Consider the following 17,380-nt stretch of genomic DNA (forward strand, 5'->3'; position numbering starts at 1 on the left):
TCTTCCCATTGTGTAAACCCAGAAGCTTTCATTGTCCCTGCCACTTTTCCATCAAGTCAAAGCAGAGCGTGGAGGTACACTAAATTCTTGCTTCTTTGTTTTGCTATAAAACCGTTAAGAGTTCCTGGAGCAAAATTTTCTGCTAAAATATTAATTAGCCAGAGCCAGTGACTGGTGAAAATAATCAGTATAAGACACCACAATTCTGGAGTTCCTGTAGTGGCTCAGTGGATAACAAACCTGACTAGCATCCACGAGGATTCGGGTTCGATCCCTGGCCTCTCTCAGTGGGTTAAGGATCTAGCGTTGATGAGATCAGTAGTGTAGGTCTCAGGCGCAGCTCAGATCCTGCATTGCCGTTGGCTATGGAGTAGTGCAGGCCAGCAGCTACAGCTCCGATTCAACCCCTAGCCTAGAAACCTCCATATGCCACAGGTATGGCCCTAAAAAAAAAAAAAAAAAAAAAAGACATCACAATTCTTTGTCATGGTCTGAAAAGCACTGCCATTCTCTTCTTTGTGTGCCTGAGCAGTGAGAAATGGCCTTGGTGTCTCATTTTCTACATAGTTTCTTGCTTTTGATTAAATAATTCATCTGTCAGTGTTGAAAGGCATGATTTATCTTTTTCCCATCTCCCTTATCTTTTTTCTCAGAAGAAGTACATATCCCTATGCACAGGCCCGGGTGCCAGCCTATATATATATTACATATATAATTTTATTTTGACTTAGTTTGAAATATATGTATATAATACATGCTGTATACCTAGAGAGAGAGAGGTTGATTTATCATGAGGAATTGGCTCATATGATTACAGAGGCTGAAAAGTTCCAAGATCTGCAGTTGGCCCGCCAGAAATGCAGGCTGGGGTGTGATGATGAGCTCATGATGTGATGCCAGTCCAAAAGCTGGCAGACTTGAGACTCATGAAGTCAATATTTCAGTTTAAACCTGAAGGCAGAGAAAAAAACCAAAAACCTGATATCCCAGCTCAAGACGGTCAAACAAACAGAATTCTCTCTTATTTGGGGGAAGAGTCATCCTCTAGTTCTAGTCATGCCTTCAACTGATTGGATGAGGCCCACCTACAGTAGGGAGGGCAGTTTGCTTTATTATTACAGCCTTAGCAATTTCAATTTTAAACTGATCCAAAACCTCCTTTATAGAAATACCTAGAATAACAGTTTTCCAAAGGTCTGGATCCCCCATGGCCCATTCAAGTTGACACATAAAACGAGCCATTGCTTTTCTAAAGAGGCTGACTTAAAGCTTGGCTTGTTAAATTATCATAAATGATTTTGCAATTTGAAAGGTCACAGTTCCCCTGTTTTCATGAGAAAATATATTAATATATGGGCTTCAAATAGACTATTATAAACCTGGATACAAAGCCTTAGCTGGATTACCCATGACCTTTTGTCCCATAAAACCTCAGTATTTCCCTTACCAGACTCAATAACCCTTTTCTGGTTTTGTGGACAGAGTTCCCCTTCCCCTTGTCACACACCAATAGACAGTTATTAGATTTACAGACATAATGCCCTGAAGAGCACTAATACAGCTTTCTTTCTCTGGGGAAGGTCTCCTCTGATCTTCACAATTGGAGGCCAGGCACATACTTCTTTCTTTTCTAAGGTTCATGGTTCAATTCTCCAGCTGATACAGCTTTAAATTTTGCAACCCTTTACTCTCTTGTTAATCCTGACCTCGTCTATGTCTCCTTCTGGTTCCACTGGGAAGTAAGGGAGAAAGAGAGTTAGGAATGGAATACCCAGGAGTTATTCCAGGGTGGAATTCACATAAAGCAATTCTCACCAAGTTAATTTGATCCAACCCCAGGGATCTGGAAAAAGTCCCAGCCAAAATACATTTCTGCACCATTGGATATTCACAGAATATTACGGTAACGGTGGCCAAGTTTTGAAGAACTGGCTGTGGAAGCTCCAAGAGGAAGATTATTTGTGAACTTGGAAGTGCTCGGGAAGGATCTCCCCAATGCACTGATTTCGGAGCTCTCCCATAAATTTATAACTTTCCCATTCACTGGGTCTAATGTAATTCTGGGAAACTGCTCCATTCTGTTTATTGTAGAAACAGAAGTCTCCAAGTATCTTTTTTTTTAAAACGATTTTCTGTCTATTTCGGCTCCCAGCCTAGTGAATTTTTTTATTCACCTTCAGGGCAAAAGGTGAATTTTCTGGCTTGGTTGGTTCAAGCATACTTTCTTTGTACATTCATGAACCATCACCCCAGTGACTATCCTCTGCCTCCCCTGCTCTTCTCTCTCACCCTCCAATTTCACTCCATCACCCTCTGTTTGTCCCATTAACCTCTCCCACTGGAAGGCTATATGACGCAGCAGTGACACTTTGGTGTGTTTGCAATGTAAGATGTTACTTTTCCAGAGCCTTTTGTGTTTAAGATGATTTCGAATGCAGTAATAACCTTGTCAGGAGTTCCCAAAGTGGATCAGCAGAAACAAACCCGACTAGGATCCATGAGGACTCGATCCCTGGCTTCTCTCAGTGGTTAAGGATCTGCCATTGCCGTGAGCTGTAGTGTATGTAGAAGACGTGGCTTGGATCCCACTCTGATTCGACCTGTGGCCTGGGAACCTCCATATGCCACGAATGTGACCCTAAAAGGCAAAAAAATAAAAAATAAATGAAAATAAAAACCTTGTCCTTCAGGGATCCATCAGCAGGGAGGGATTTTTTTTTTTTAAGGTTGGCCCTTCCTGTTAGATGTTAGATTGAAATCAGACATGTAGGGGGCCTCCAATTCAGCTTCAAAAGAAGCCATATATTTGACTGTTCTAAAAAGGAGATGCATTCGGGAGCTTTTATACAGATGGAGTGGACAGAATTTCAGGATGATTAGCTGTGACAGGTGAGAAGAGAGTTGTTGAATATAATTAAGAAATTCTTGAAAAAAAAGGACTTCCCTGGTGGTGCAATGGGTTAAGGATCCCGCATTGTCACTGCAGGGGAGCAGGTTTCTGCTGTGGTGCATGTTGGATCCCTGACCCAGGCACTTCCACATGCCATGGGCATGGCCAAAAAAAAAAAAAGGAATTTCTGCTTGGGTGACTGGACAGATGGTAGGCCCATAAGCTGAGATGAGAAGCACAGGATGGGCAGCAGCTTTGGTGGGAAGATCATTCATCCTGTCTGAGGAACTGGTGTAGCTGTTGGACAGATGAGTGAAATACCTGTGGGATAGGGGTGTGATGTCCACAACCATTTGGAAAAATGGGTCTGAACCTCAGGAGAGAGATTAGGCTTGGAAATATGGCCTTAGGAGTCAGCCTCAGAGATCTCATCCACAAAGACTCAATTCTGGAGAGTTCCTCTGTTTAAAAGGTATTCTAAGGAAACAGAAAGTTGAAGAGGAGAGCAAAGGAAAGAGCCAGAGGGGAAAATGGGGAACTGCTCTATGTCCCAGAAGTGAGGGGAGAAAAAACAAAGAGAAGGAGCCACTGAAACTGTCATAAGGGCAAGAGCAGAAAAGTAGATATGAGATTTGGAGACTTGGGTCAATCAATTCCCATCAACTCCAAAAGAATAAAACAGTAACACTAAGATGTTTGTGATTTTTATGTGATTAAATATGTCCAAAGCGTTTCCATTGGGGCTCAGTGGGTTACGACTCTGACTAGTATCCATGAGGATTCGGATTCAATCCCTGGCCTCGATCAGTGGGTTAAAAATCTGGCATTGCCATGAGCTGCGGTGTAGGTTGCAGACACAACTCAGATCTGATGTTGCTGTGGCTGTGGTGTAGGCCAGCAGCTGCAGCTCCAATTTGACACCTAGCCTGGGGACATTCTTATGCTGCAGGTGGGTCCTAGAAAGCAAAAAAAAAAAAGTCCAAAAGTAGGTATTCAATAATATACTCATTATGTGAAAATGACTTTCTAATGAGTTGGCCATTAGTTGGACTTTCTAATGTGTTACAAGACTCAGTTCTATGTGATCAGTTATGTATTTCTTGTACCTGAAGCAGACCCTGGAGAATCTAAGGAGCAAATTTCTTCTAAATCTAATTCTACATACAGTTCAATATTCAGTTACTAAAAAATGCCTTTCCTCCTTCCCATTTTGTCTCCTTGATGCTGTTTAAAGCCTCATTGCCTTCTTTAGCCTAATTTTCTGGAGATGAGGGCCGGCAGGTGAGAGGCGACCTGTCTGAATCATTGTATTCACTTGGTGGCTTCAGTTATTTGTAATTTATCATCTCTGGGAGCTCTGTGGCATAGTTTTCTTTCCTGATTCCTTTTTGAGATCTTTCAATATCAAAGATATATTTCTCAGTGCAATTCCTCCTACCTGGAGGTTTGTGCTAATTACAGTTGATGCTGACTTTGCTGGCTTCTAGGGAATGTCATCTTATTATGTCCCTTTCTTTGTATTTATAAACACTGGTTTGCTCAGTTTCATTTATTTGAAGATTTATATCTCTCCTAAGGAACTGGAATCTATCTTTGGAGCACATGTACATCCTTTGTATACTCCTCAACACTATTGCTTCCTTTCTTTCTTTTTTTTTTTTTTTCCTTTTTTTTGGGAGGTAGGGGGGCATGCCCACAGCATGTGGAAGTTCTAGGGCCAGGGATCAAACCCATGCCACATCAGCAACCTGAGCCACTGCAATGTCAATACCTCACCACAAGGGAACTCCTCAGCGTGATTTCTCAATTGTTGAATATGTTTATGATAATTAAGAACCCATTTTAAAAAGCTAATTAAAAAAATTTTTTTTTGGTCTTTTTAGGGCCGCACCTGCGGCATATATGGAGGATCCCAGGCTAGGGGTCCAATCGGAGCTGTAGCCACTGGCCTACGCCAGAGCCGCAGCAACGCAGGATCCGAGCCGCATCTGCAACCTACACCACAGCTCACGGCAATGCCAGATCGTTAACCCGCTGAGCAAGGGCAGGGATCGAACCCACAACCTCATGGTTCCTAGTCGGATTCGTTAACCACTGCGCCACGACGGGAACTCCATATAGAAGATACTCTTATTTTCATTTGCTCTAATAGTTGTTTTTCGCATAAGACTCTAGTTAAATATTTTATATTTATGGCAGTAAGATGGGTGTTTAGTTCTCAAAATAGACTGCTATAGCATTATTTGTTTCTTGACTGGCTGACTTGCACGTTTTTGTCTCTGAAGGGTCGTGGACTCTCTAGATGCACACATTTATCTATATGACCCTTTTGTCCTGCCTTCTGGCTGCTGAAACTCTTATTTGAACCATGTTTTACAAGGAACAAATCTGAATGCTTATGTTCAAAATAAATATTGGTTGCCATTGGCAATTTCCAGCTTCTCTTTAGAATGTCAGTCCCTTCTAACTTGGCTTTCAGCACAGTCAGCTTATCGACGTATATTTTCTTTTTGTGTTTTCCTTTTAGCACCTAGTCATTTTTTTTTTTAGTATTTTATTTTTATTTATTTATTTTTATAATTTATTTTTTTCCCACTGTACAGCAAGGGGATCAAGTTACTCTTACATGTCTACATCTTTTTTTCCCCCACCCTTTGTTCTGTTGCAACATGAGTATCTAGACAAAGTTCTCAATGCTATTCAGCAGGATCTCCTTGTAAATCTATTCTAAGTTGTGTCTGATAAGCCCAAGCTCCCGATCCTTCCCACTCCCTCCCTCTCCCATCAGGCAGCCACAAGTCTATTTTCCAAGTCCATGATTTTCTTTTCTGAGGAGATGTTCATTTGTGCTGGATATTAGATTCCAGTTATAAGTGATATCATATGGTATTGGTCTTTGTCTTTCTGGCTCATTTCACTCAGGATGAGATTCTCTAGTTCCATCCATGTTGCTGCAAATGGCATTATGTCATTCTTTTTTATGGCTGAGTAGTATTATTCCATTGTGTATATAGACCACATCTTCCAAATCCAATCATCTGTCGATGGACATTTGGGTTGTTTCCATGTCCTGGCTATTGTGAATAGTGCTGCAATGAACATGCGGGTGCATGTGTCTCTTTTAAGTAGAGTTTTGTCCGGATAGATGCCCAAGAGTGGGATCATGGGTTCATATGGAAGTTCTATGTATAGATTTCTAAGGTATCTCCAAACTGTTCTCCATAGTGGCTGTACAAGTTTACATTCCCACCAACAGTGCAGGAGGGTTCCCTTTTCTCCACAGCCCCTCCAGCACTTGTTATTTGTGGATTTATTAATGATGGCCATTCTGACTGGTGTGAGGTGGTATCTCATGGTAGTTTTGATTTGCATTTCTCTTATAATCAGCGATGTTGAGCATTTTTTCATGTGTTTGCTGGCCATCTGTATGTCTTCTTTGGAGACCAGTCTATTCAGGTCTTTTGCCCATTTTTCCATTGATTGATTGGCTTTTTTGCTGTTGGGTTGTATAAGTTGTTTATATATTCTAGAGATTAAGCCCTTGTCGGTTGCATCATTTGAAACTATTTTCTCCCATTCTGTAAGTTGTCTTTTTGTTTTCTTTTGGGTTTCCTTTGCTGTGCAGAAGCTTTTCAGTTTGATGAGGTCCCATGGATTTATTTTTGCTCTCATTTCTATTGCTTTGGGAGACTGACCTGAGAAAATCTTCATGATGTTGATGTCAGAGAGTGTTTTGCCTATGTTTTCTTCTAGGAGTTTGATGGTGTCCTGTCGTATATTGAAGTCTTTCAGCCATTTGGAGTTTATTTTTGTGCATGGTGTGAGGGTGTGTTCTAGTTTCATTGCTTTGCATGCAGCTGTCCAGGTTTCCCAGCAATGCTTGCTGAATAGACTTTCTTTTTCCCATTTGATGTTCTTGCCTCCCTTGTCAAAGATTAATTGACCATATGTGTCTGGGTTCATTAGTGGGTTCTCTATTCCGTTCCATTGGTCTGTCTGTCTGTTTTGGTACCACTACCACACTGTTTTGATGACTGTGGCTTTGTAGTATTTCTTAAAGTCTGGGAGAGTTATGCCTCCTACTTGGTTTTTGTTTCTCAGGATTGCTTTGGCGATTCTGGGTCTTTTGTGGTTCCATATAAATGTTTGGATTGTTTGTTCTAGTTCTGTGAAAAATGTCATGGGTAATTTGATAGGGATTGCATTGAATCTGTAGATTGCTTTGGGTCGTATGGCCATTTTTACAATAGTGATTTTCCCAATCCGGGAACATGGAATATCGTTCCATTTCTTTACATCTTCTTTGATTTCTTTGATTAAAGTTTTATAGTTCTCGGCATATAGGTCCTTTATCTCCTTGGTCAGGTGTATTCCGAGGTATTTGATTTTGTGAGGTGCAATTTTAAAAGGTATCGTATTTTTGTATTCCTTTTCTAATGTTTCATTGCTGGTATACAGAAATGCCACTGACTTCTGAATGTTAATCTTATATCCTGCTACTTTGCTGAATTTATGAATCAGTTCAAGGAGTTTTGGGGTTGAGTCCTTAGGGTTTTCTATGTATAGTATCATGTCGTCTGCATACAGTGACAGTTTGATCTCTTGTCTTCCTATATGGATGCCTTTTATTTCTTTTGTTTGTCGAATTGCTGTGGCTAGGACTTCCAAAACTATGTTGAAGAGCAGTGGTGAGAGTGGGCACCCTGTCTTGTTCCAGATTTGAGTGAGGAGGCTTTCAGTTTTTCCCCATTGAGGATTATATTTGCTGTGGGTTTCTCATAAATGGCTTTGATTATATTTAGGAATGTTCCCTCTATACCCACTTTGACGAGGGTCTTGATCATGAATGGATGTTGGACTTTGTCAGATGCTTTTTCTGCGTCAATTGAGATGATCATATGATTTTTGACTTTTTTTTTGTTAATGTGGTGTATGATGCTGATTGATTTGCGTATGTTGAACCATCCTTGTGAACCTGGGATGAACCCAACCTGGTCATGGTGTATAATTTTTTTGATCCATGGGTTTATTTTTGCTCTTATTTCTATTGCTTTGGGAGACTGACCTGAGAAAATATTCATGATGTTGATGTCAGAGAGTGTTTTGCCTATGTTCTCTTCTAGAAGTTTGATGGTGTCCTGTCTTATATTTAAATCTTTCAGCCATTTTGAGTTTATTTTTGTGCATGGTGTGAGGGTGTGTTCTAATTTCATTGCTTTGCATGCAGCTGTCCAGGTTTCCCAGCACCTGGTCATTTTGACATGCAGGTTACAGTTCCAAGGCCAGATGTAAAAGGTCAAACAGAAATCTTGAAATGGTATTTAAATAAAATAAAGTTGGATCACTGTAAGTCTCATTCTATGCTACAGACATTATCTCCATAAAGTGGTAATACATCCATTCTGTTTGTGGTCCTTACTCAAGATATCTTAAAAGACAGATTCCTTTAAATGTCTTTTTTTCTCTCCATTTGTCTTTAAAGTCCATTCCTTTATTAGTGTGTATCCAGAGATTCTCTCATTTTGAGGCTTGACTTGAAAGAACGTTTTCTTTTTTTGTTGAGATAGATAATACTTGATGAATCTATGTATAAATGTTTCTTCAGATGAATATAAAATATAAAAGAATACAAAAAACACCTGTGTATTGTGAGCACAGTACCTGATGATGTAATCGCTTTGAGGCCAAAAGAGGGAAAGCAAACTATAAAAACACATGGAAATATCAGGCCCCGATTGAAGAATAAAAGCAGCCATTAAAGGAGTTCCCATCATGGCTCAGCGGTTAACGAATCTGACTAGCATTCTGAGAAACTGCTCGGAGGAGCCGAGATGGGTGTGGGGGAGCCTATATGTATAGGAGGTTTTGGTTTTTTTTTGTTTGTTTGTTTGTTTGTTTTTGTCTTTTTGCTGTTTCTTGGGCCGCTCCCGCAGCATATGGAGGTTCCCAGGCCAGGGATCGAATCGGAGCTGCAGCCACCAGCCTACACCAGAGCCACAGCAATTCAGGATCCGAGTCGCGTCTGCAACCAACACCACAGCTCACGGTAACGCTGGATCGTTAACCCACTGAGCAAGGGCAGGGACCGAACCCGCAACCTCATGGTTCCTAGTCGGATTTGTTAACCACTGCGCCACGACGGGAACTCCTGTATAGGAGTTTTTTACAACGAAGTTTAGGTAGGAGGTGTTGTAGAATTTCCAGAAATCACCACAGAGGACACTCGAGGAAGATGGAGAACAGCTTCATGATGTTGGCACGTCCACGGGGAATCGCTTCCCAATCAAGGATCCTGAACAAAAAGGGGGAGATACCTTTATAGTGCTTACTTAACGTATCTAACATGCTGCATTAATCTTTAGTTACATGCAGGATACAGAAAGATGTATAGCTGTACAGAATGCCTTATATTGTTACTTTAATGATTAACCTCAAGCACATTCTAGCTATTTTTGAATTTCTTTAGAACAATCGGGGACCTGGAGTTTCTCAAGTCCTAAAGACTGTTTTTCTCAAAGCCCTCGTATGAGTCACCTTAAGTTCACCAAGATGGACGGTGGCAGCAAAATGGCTTTGCTCTTGTCAAGCTCCCTATTCCCTTTTCCACACCCCTACATAGGAAAAAAAGAAGCCTGGGCTCAAGCCTGAAATCATTCTGTTGACATGCATCTCAGCTATCAGGGCCAGTATCCTGTGTTTTCACAGCCTGAGTTTCCTGGGGCTTGCTGTTAGAAGTGGCTGCAGTCTGACGGCTGTTAGATGGCAGGTATTCTTTGTTTCCTTCCTGAGTTCCCTCAGGGCTCACCTGCTCACTCTTGGAGGTGGCAGCATTCGCATATGACTGTGACATCCTTTGTTTTGTCAACTCAACTACAGCCTAGGCTGTAGTCTACTTGAGATGCTGTCTCCCAAACCTAAGTCCTAAACCCAACTCTCAACTTTTAGGTTGTGCTTTTTTTCTTTTTCTTTTTTTTTTGGTCAACAGAGCAACTAAGTGCAACTTGAGGGCTCAGAGACAGCAGTCTCCCTGAGAGACCAAATTTTGATTAGCTCAAGGAGCAGAAGAAATGCTTTAGAGTAGTTTATTTATTTATTTTATTTTTATTTTTTTTTGTCTTTTTGCCTTTTCTAGGGCCGCTTCCCACAGCATATGGAGGTTCCCAGGCTAGGGGTCTAATCGGAACTGTAGCCGATGGCCTACACCAGAACCACAGCAACGCAGGATCTGAGCTATGTCTGCAAACTACACCACAGCTCACGGCAACACTGGATCCTTAACCCACTTAGCAAGGCCAGGGATTGAACCCGCAACCTCATGGTTCCTAGACAGATTCGCTAATCACTGAGCCACGACGGGAACTCCTAGAGTAGTTTAAGATACGGACACATACGGCCACAGTGTTTGGTCCACAGTAAGCAACAAATGTAATTTGGCAGTGCTTGCTCTAAGCGGGCTTGCCGAGAATGGAAAACAATTTTTATGTTTCTTTCTCTCTTCCTTCCTCCCTTTCTTCCTTCCTTCCTTCCTTTCTTTCTTCTCCTCTTCCCCCCTTTCTCCCCCTCCTCGCCCTCATTCCCGCCTCTTCCTTCTCCTTTTTTTTTAAATTTATGGCTGCATCTACAGCATGTGGAAGTTCCCGGGCCAGAGACTGAATCAGAGCTGCATCTTTAGAAACAATTAAAGCAGTTGGAGATAAGGGCAACTGCTGAGTTTAGAAATAAAGATACAACTGTGGGGAGTTCCCATTGTGGCGCAGCAGAAATGAATCCAACTAGGAACCATGAGGTTTCAGGTTCCATCCCTGGCCTTGCTCAGTGGGTTAAGGATCTAGCGTTGCCATGAGCCCTGGCATAGATCTGTAGATGTGGCTTGGATCCCATGTTGCTGTGGCGTAGGCTGGCAGCTGCAGCTCTGATTGGACACCAAGCCTGGGAACTTCCATATGCCGCGGCCCATGGCCCTAAGAAGAAAAAAAAAAAGAACTGTGGAGTTTGGGTCTCCTCAGATTCACTCATTGACTTGTGAAAAGCTGTCTAAAATTTACATCTGAATTTATTTTTCAGGTGTAGTGTGTTCAGAATCTGGAAGTAGTAATTATGTAAATCATGAAATCATGTGGCTGTAGGAAAATCAGAGCAACCTGGTTTTGGTTTTTCAAATCTTTTATTGTCTTTCCAAATCTTTTATTGTCTTTCCTAGGACCACCATTAAAAAATAAGCAGAGAGAGACGACCAAGAAAAGCTTATTAGAGTATGCTGAATTTCCTAGTTAACCTCTGCAAAGATAAAAATCATTTCTATGAATGACTCTAAATGAACTACATAGAAAATGTAGGAGTTCCCGCTGTGGTGCAGGCTCTCGAATTGTTACAGCTGCGCCTCTAACACTTACAGAGAGTAATCAAGGCAATTGATAGCGATGGTTCTAAGGATGCCACTGTGGGAACAGGATTTAACCTGGAAAGCGGAGTGAGCAGGCATGGTGGATCAGCCTGGTCCAGGAAGAGGGATGGGCCGCTGCGACCAGCGCTGACTTTCTAGAGGGGGGGCCAAGATCCTTAAACACCCCACCAAGTCTGGCCAAGAATCAAGCACCATGCGTCTCTAGAGGCATCTTGGCCGCCCGCCTACGCCCCTCCCACCGCCCCGCCCCTTCGGCCGCGGTCCGGCTGCGGACAGCGGTTCCTGCGCCCCTTTTGAAGCACAGCAGTAGGAGGCCGGCTGGGTGAGCCTGGCTGTCGGGAGAGAAACACGCAAGCCCAGCGCCGGCAGTTGCGCTTTCCCGGAGGCACCTTGGGCCAGGCCCTCGGGGCTCCCCGAGGCCCGCACTCTGCCGGCGAGCCCCGGGCCTCCCCGGGTGGGCACAGACTTTGTGCGCCCCGGCTGCACCGCGTCCCGCCGCCCAGCGCCACCCTCGCCGCTCGCTTGCTGAGCCTGCTGCTGCTCTGCCTTGGCCCTCCCGGCCCGCGCCCGCCGCGGCTTCCAGCTGCCCTGAGTGGAGACTGCTGAGCGATGGCCGCCGCACGGAGCTGGCCCAGGTCATCCTGACGAGGTACTGGCGCTGCACCAGGAGGGGCACGGCCTTCACAGCTACCTGCTCGGGCGGAAGGGGGCCAGCGACGCGGGCCTCTCCTGCGCCGCCGAGATCCAGATGCCCAGCGACCAGGCTTGGGCGTCATGCTCCAGGTGCCCCGGGTTTCAGGCTCAACCTCAGCGGCCTGGGTTATTTCTCTTGCCACTGCCACCGTGGTCCAGGATTACTCCTATCTCTTCTTCCTCAGGTGAGCCCGCTACTTCATGCCCACACCACCCCCCTGTTGGCGTGACCAGGCTGGTCACCTTTATCCGGAGCAGAATCAGGAGCTCCCGAGGATACCTGGCTGTGAGGTGTTAGAATATGCCTTGGGCTCCTTCCTTTACTTAGTATTCTTTGCTGCATCGCCTGAAGTCTCTACAAAGTTCTGGCTATCTCCGGCTGAGAGTGTTGGTCAAACAGAGATGGACAGAAGAGTATTTCAGGCAAAAGCTCAAGGTTGTTTCCAACAACAAATAGCGGAGCTATTCCAAATAGCGAAGGTTTATGGGGGGGGGGGCTGGCTGCTGGGGGCAAGACCCTGGTCACCTGATCACAGTGTTTTGAGGAGAATAAAGATAAATCAGGCAGGAGGCCCTGAGTTCCATGAAAGTTGGTCTGTGCCCCAGATGAAATGCTTGTGGATGCGAATTCAGGCAGTAGGTTAGATTGAAGTTTAAAATAAAGAACAGGAGGTGCAACCCTAATATAGGTGGAATTGTATATTTTCAACTGGATTCAGTGGGAAGTTTGGGATGGATGGTGGTCAAAACAAAACGAAAACATTTTGAAATCAGACTGTTGTTGGAATTCTGGCTCTTGTTCTTCCGGTGAGTTTGAGCAAGTTACCTTGTTAAGAATCTAAATAGCCTCACCTTTGTAATGTGAAAAAAAACAAGGTTGGTTGAGAGTAATTCATGCAGAACACCTGGTGCAGGTTAGCTGCTGAAGGCACTGTCACTCTCTTTTCACCTGTTTCAACGTCAGGATGGACCACGTGAAATGCAGCTCAGCTGCCCTCTTGTTTCACTCTTTTTAGCTCATATCACCTGCGTGCAGACCTCAGGGCCAGGCTTTTCCAATAGCAAAGATATATGGAGAAAGGGCCTTTGGGGGTCGTAGGGTCTGGGCTGGTAAGACCCTGGGACACGGGCTTTGAAGACTATGGAGGTGATTTAGGTCAGAGGCTCTCTTTGATTGGAGACTCCTGGCATCTCATGCAGATCCATGAAAGTTGGCCTGTGGCCATGATGAAATGCCAGGGGATAAGAATCCTGGGAAAGGATTCAACTGAAGTTTGAAATAAAAAGCAGCAGGTGGAACCCTAAATGCAATGGTTGTCTCCAGTCGAAGGGGAGATTGATACAGATAGAGGAACCTCAGAATGGAATCTTACCTGTCAAGATAGTGAGTGAATGAATCCACAGTTGTGATGAGTGATAGGTCCAGTTGCCCTCGTCCATAAGGTAGCATTGAGGATATTTGGAATGACCATGACCTTGGTCTGCAGACCTGCTTTTAGTTCTTGAGATATTATGTCACTGAGAAAGAAAGTAGTAATTTCCACAGTGGGCTGTCGTAAGCTCATGGCAACATGTTTTCCTTACTGAACCCAGAATACCTAAGTTTTGAATACGTGGCGTGCTGCATGTTGGCTTGGGTAGTTTAGACTAAGCTGAATTTTTTTTTTTTTTTTTTTTTTTTTTTTGTCTTTTTGCTATTTCTTGGGCCGCTCCTGCGGCATATGGAGATTCCCAGGCTAGGGATCTAATCGGAGCTGTAGCCCCCGGCCTACGCCAGAGCCACAGCAGCTCGGGATCCCAGCCGCATCTGCAACCTACACCACGCTCACGGCAATGCCGGATCGTTAACCCACTGAGCAAGGGCAGGGACCGAACCCGCAACCTCATTGTTCCTAGTCGGATTCGTTAACCACTGCACCATGAAGGGAACTCCAGATTAAGCTGAATTTTAAAAAAATTGCTGAGAAGTGCAGTTTCTAAATAAAGTCATTAAGGAGTGAGGCAGTACCCTCTTGATGAAGAAAAACTTAACTCGGATTTTTCATGCTTCTATTTAGAGAAAATACTGGGAACCCAGACATAAAACTACTCAATAATAAAACTTTATTTTCCAAAGAAAAAAGAGCCAGTTGACTGAAACAGAATTTTGTTGTATGTAATTTAAAAATATGTAAGAGAAAATGCCAGGAATAAGCAAAGGGCACTTCTCAATGTGTCTGTTTAGAAATGGTCTTCTGAGTTCCCATCATGGCTCAGCGGTAACAAACCCTACTAGTATCTGTGAGAGTGCAGGTTCAATCCCTGGCCTTGCTCAGAGGGTTAAGGATCTGGCGTTGTCGTGAGCTGTGGTGTAGGTCCCAGATGTAGGCTTGGATCTTGTGTTGCTGTGGCTGTGGTGTAGGCTGGCAGCTGTAGCTCCTATTCAACCCCTAGCCTGGGAACTTTCATATGCCGCAAACACAGCCCTAAAAAGCAAAAAAAATAAAAAATTTAAAAAGGGATATAAATGAATTATTTATGAATAGAAATAAGACTCACAGACACAGGAAACAAACTTATGGTTACCAAAAGGGAAATGGGAGGGATAAATTAGGGGTTTGGGTTAACACATACACACTACTATATATAAAATAAACAACAAGGGCCTACTATATAGCACAAGGGACTATATCCAGTATCTTATAACCTAAAATGGAAAAGAAGATGAAAAAGAATATATATGTATATATACATACACACTTGGCTATATACCTGAATCTTTCTTTGCTGTATGCCTGAAACTGATACAACATTGTAAATGAATGACAATAACATATTTTTAATTAAAAAGTGAAGTGCTATTGTCATCCTCTTTTTATTGATTATAATACTAAAGCTTAGAGAATTTAAGAAATGCGTTTCCTGGAATTGCTGTTGTAGTGCAGCGGAAATGAATCCAACTAGTATTCTTGAGGATGTTGGTTCAATCCCTGGCCTCGCTCTGTGTGTTGGGGATCCAGTGTTGCCATGAGCTGTGGTGTAGGTCACAGATGTGGCTCGATATGGTGTTGCTGTGGCTGTGGCATAGGCCAGTGGCTACTGTTCTGATTAGACCCCTAACCTGGGAACTTTGATATGCCACAAGTGCAGCCCTAAAAAGCAAAAAAAAAAAAAAAAAAAAACATTATCTCTGAAGGTAGGATGTGGTAACAGTTTAAGGGCATGTATTTTTATTTTATTTTTTTGCTTTTTAGGGCCATATTTGCAGCATATGGAGGTTCCCAGGCTAGGGGTTGAATTGGACCTATAGCTGCTGGCCTGTGCCAGAGCCACAGCAACGCAGGATCTGAGCCACATGTGCAACCTACACCACAGCTCATGGCAATGCCAGATCCTTAACCCACTGAGCAAGGCCAGGGATTGAACCCACAACCTCATGGTTCCTAGTCGGATTCATTTCTGCTGCACCATGGCAGGAAGTCCTAAGGGCATGTATTTGTGGACAAATTGGACTTTCAGTGTCTCCCTCAAAAGCAAAACAAACAAAATTGTTTTCTGTCCAACAGACAATAAGTAGTAATGGTAGGACTTGAACCTGGGTGAGTACAAGTGGCCATCCTTCCACCAAGAAACAAGGAATACTCTGTAAGAAGGTAGGCCGCTTGGGAGATACACAAATAGACAAACACGGACAGATGCACATACTCACCTGTTACCCAATTCATCTTTTGGAAAACCTTAAGGATAGACTCAAGCAGTATGAGGCAGAGAAACAATTAGAGATAATGAGAGCCAAGGGAGACAGTGTAGTATAATTGGCAACACTGGCACAGTCTTTTACTGACTCTTGTTTCAAGATGGTACCCCCATGGGTGTCCAGTCAACAGCTCTGCTTTTATCCTCTTTCTCATTAGGATGGATGAAAATTATAACCTCTTACCTCATGGAGTTAATTTCCAAGGTGCCATCTTCTGAGACACTCAAGAGAACAGAAGAAGGTTTTCTAGCTCGTTCCAGTTTTCAAATCGTTCCCAAGGGCAGCAACTGGTGACTTTTTCCAGTGACTGGGAGATCCAAGAAGAAAATAGGTAAGACTTGGCTATACCCAGAGCCATGGCAAAATAATAGAATAGGTACATCTTGTATGAATTTTGTGACCAAGAACATCAAGTGCACTCTGCTGGAAGCCCAGACCTAAGAGTATTCCCTGCCTGCCTTCCAGCAGTTAACAAACACTGCTCATAAACTTTGGATTCCTGAGGCTTTAGGGTTCCTCACAAAGTGGGGAAACAAGATGCAATGAAGGTTGGCATGCTGTGCCTCAGTTTCCTCTTCTCTAAAGTGGAAACAATAGTAGCATCTACACCATAGGACTGATGCAGTAGGATTTAACTGTGTCAGAAGAGTAAATGTGTAAAGCCCTCAGCATAGCGCTTGACAGAGCAAGAGTCAATAGGTGTGAGTTATCTTGTCTGCTGTCATTACTAGGACTGCTACTACTGTTACTGATAGCATAGGGCTCTAAGGAATTTTCTAAGAGGAAAGAAAAAGTCCTCAAGGAAATAAAATGGAAAAAATGGTCATTGCTAACACTTCTATGATTCTTATCTACAGTTATTAATATGTAGGTACTGGAAACCAAGCTAGTTGTAGAACATAGGCATCAAGATAATTTGGGCCATGAATGTATAAGAGAGATCTTTTAATCTGGGGCAGATGTCACAGTTACAGGGACATTTTAAAGACTGTCACTTTTACCAAGGCAGATGCATTGCCACAACTGAGCTAGGATGACTGTGGGACCAGTTCAGGCGAAGCAGTGGCCCACTGCATCCTGTCCCTCATCTGAGATGTTTTTAGGGCCTTGTGCCAGACTGCTGGAGAGAGTTCTGATGTGGGGATGTGGGTGTCTCCAGGGACAAGGACTTTTTTAGGGATTAATGAACCATATTAGGAGCTTCCTTCTTTCCATTCATATATGATGGCTTTGAGGGAGGTGTCTTTCTTTGGTCTGGTAGGTTGGCCTAGGGTAGCAGCCTTGTTCTTGCAAACCTCCTCATCTACCCGGGGCTCCTTGACACCAGGAGGCCATTATCATGTTCTTTGCAGAGAAACTGTTGCAGGATGTGCAGGAAAATCATTGATGCTGACTTCCCAGACATTACCAAGGGTTCCTTCTTTAGGGCCACCCTACCAACAGATATGGATGCGTCTAACTCCTTCTCCATTGTTTGTCAGAACAATCTGAGTGCTTGTCCTTTGTGTGGTTCCCAGGCCAAGGGTCGATTTAGGACTGTAGTTGCTGGCCTACACCACAGCCACAGCAACACGGGATCTGAGCTGCGTCTGTGACCTACACCACAGCTCATAGCAATACCGGATCCTTAACCCACTGAGCAAAACTAGGAATCAAA

The 17,380-nt window shown here is 43.4% G+C and overlaps 1 pseudogene across 1 annotated transcript in view; it reads left to right on the top strand.

The window, feature by feature from the left end:
* Positions 1–17,380, top strand: part of LOC100736825 (coiled-coil domain-containing protein 3-like) — a 56,924-nt pseudogene that overhangs the window by 939 nt on the left and 38,605 nt on the right. The window contains exons 2-3 of the transcript XR_014817598.1: positions 11,622–12,172; positions 15,881–16,054. The product of XR_014817598.1 is annotated as a coiled-coil domain-containing protein 3-like (transcript). The remainder of the gene's footprint in view (positions 1–11,621; positions 12,173–15,880; positions 16,055–17,380) is intronic.

This window comes from Sus scrofa, chromosome 10 (assembly GCF_054392235.1).
Source record: "Sus scrofa isolate SSC_HxYL_T2T_F1_AM1 chromosome 10, Sscrofa_HxYL_maternal_Yorkshire_Landrace_v2.0, whole genome shotgun sequence".
NCBI lineage: Eukaryota > Metazoa > Chordata > Mammalia > Artiodactyla > Suidae > Sus > Sus scrofa.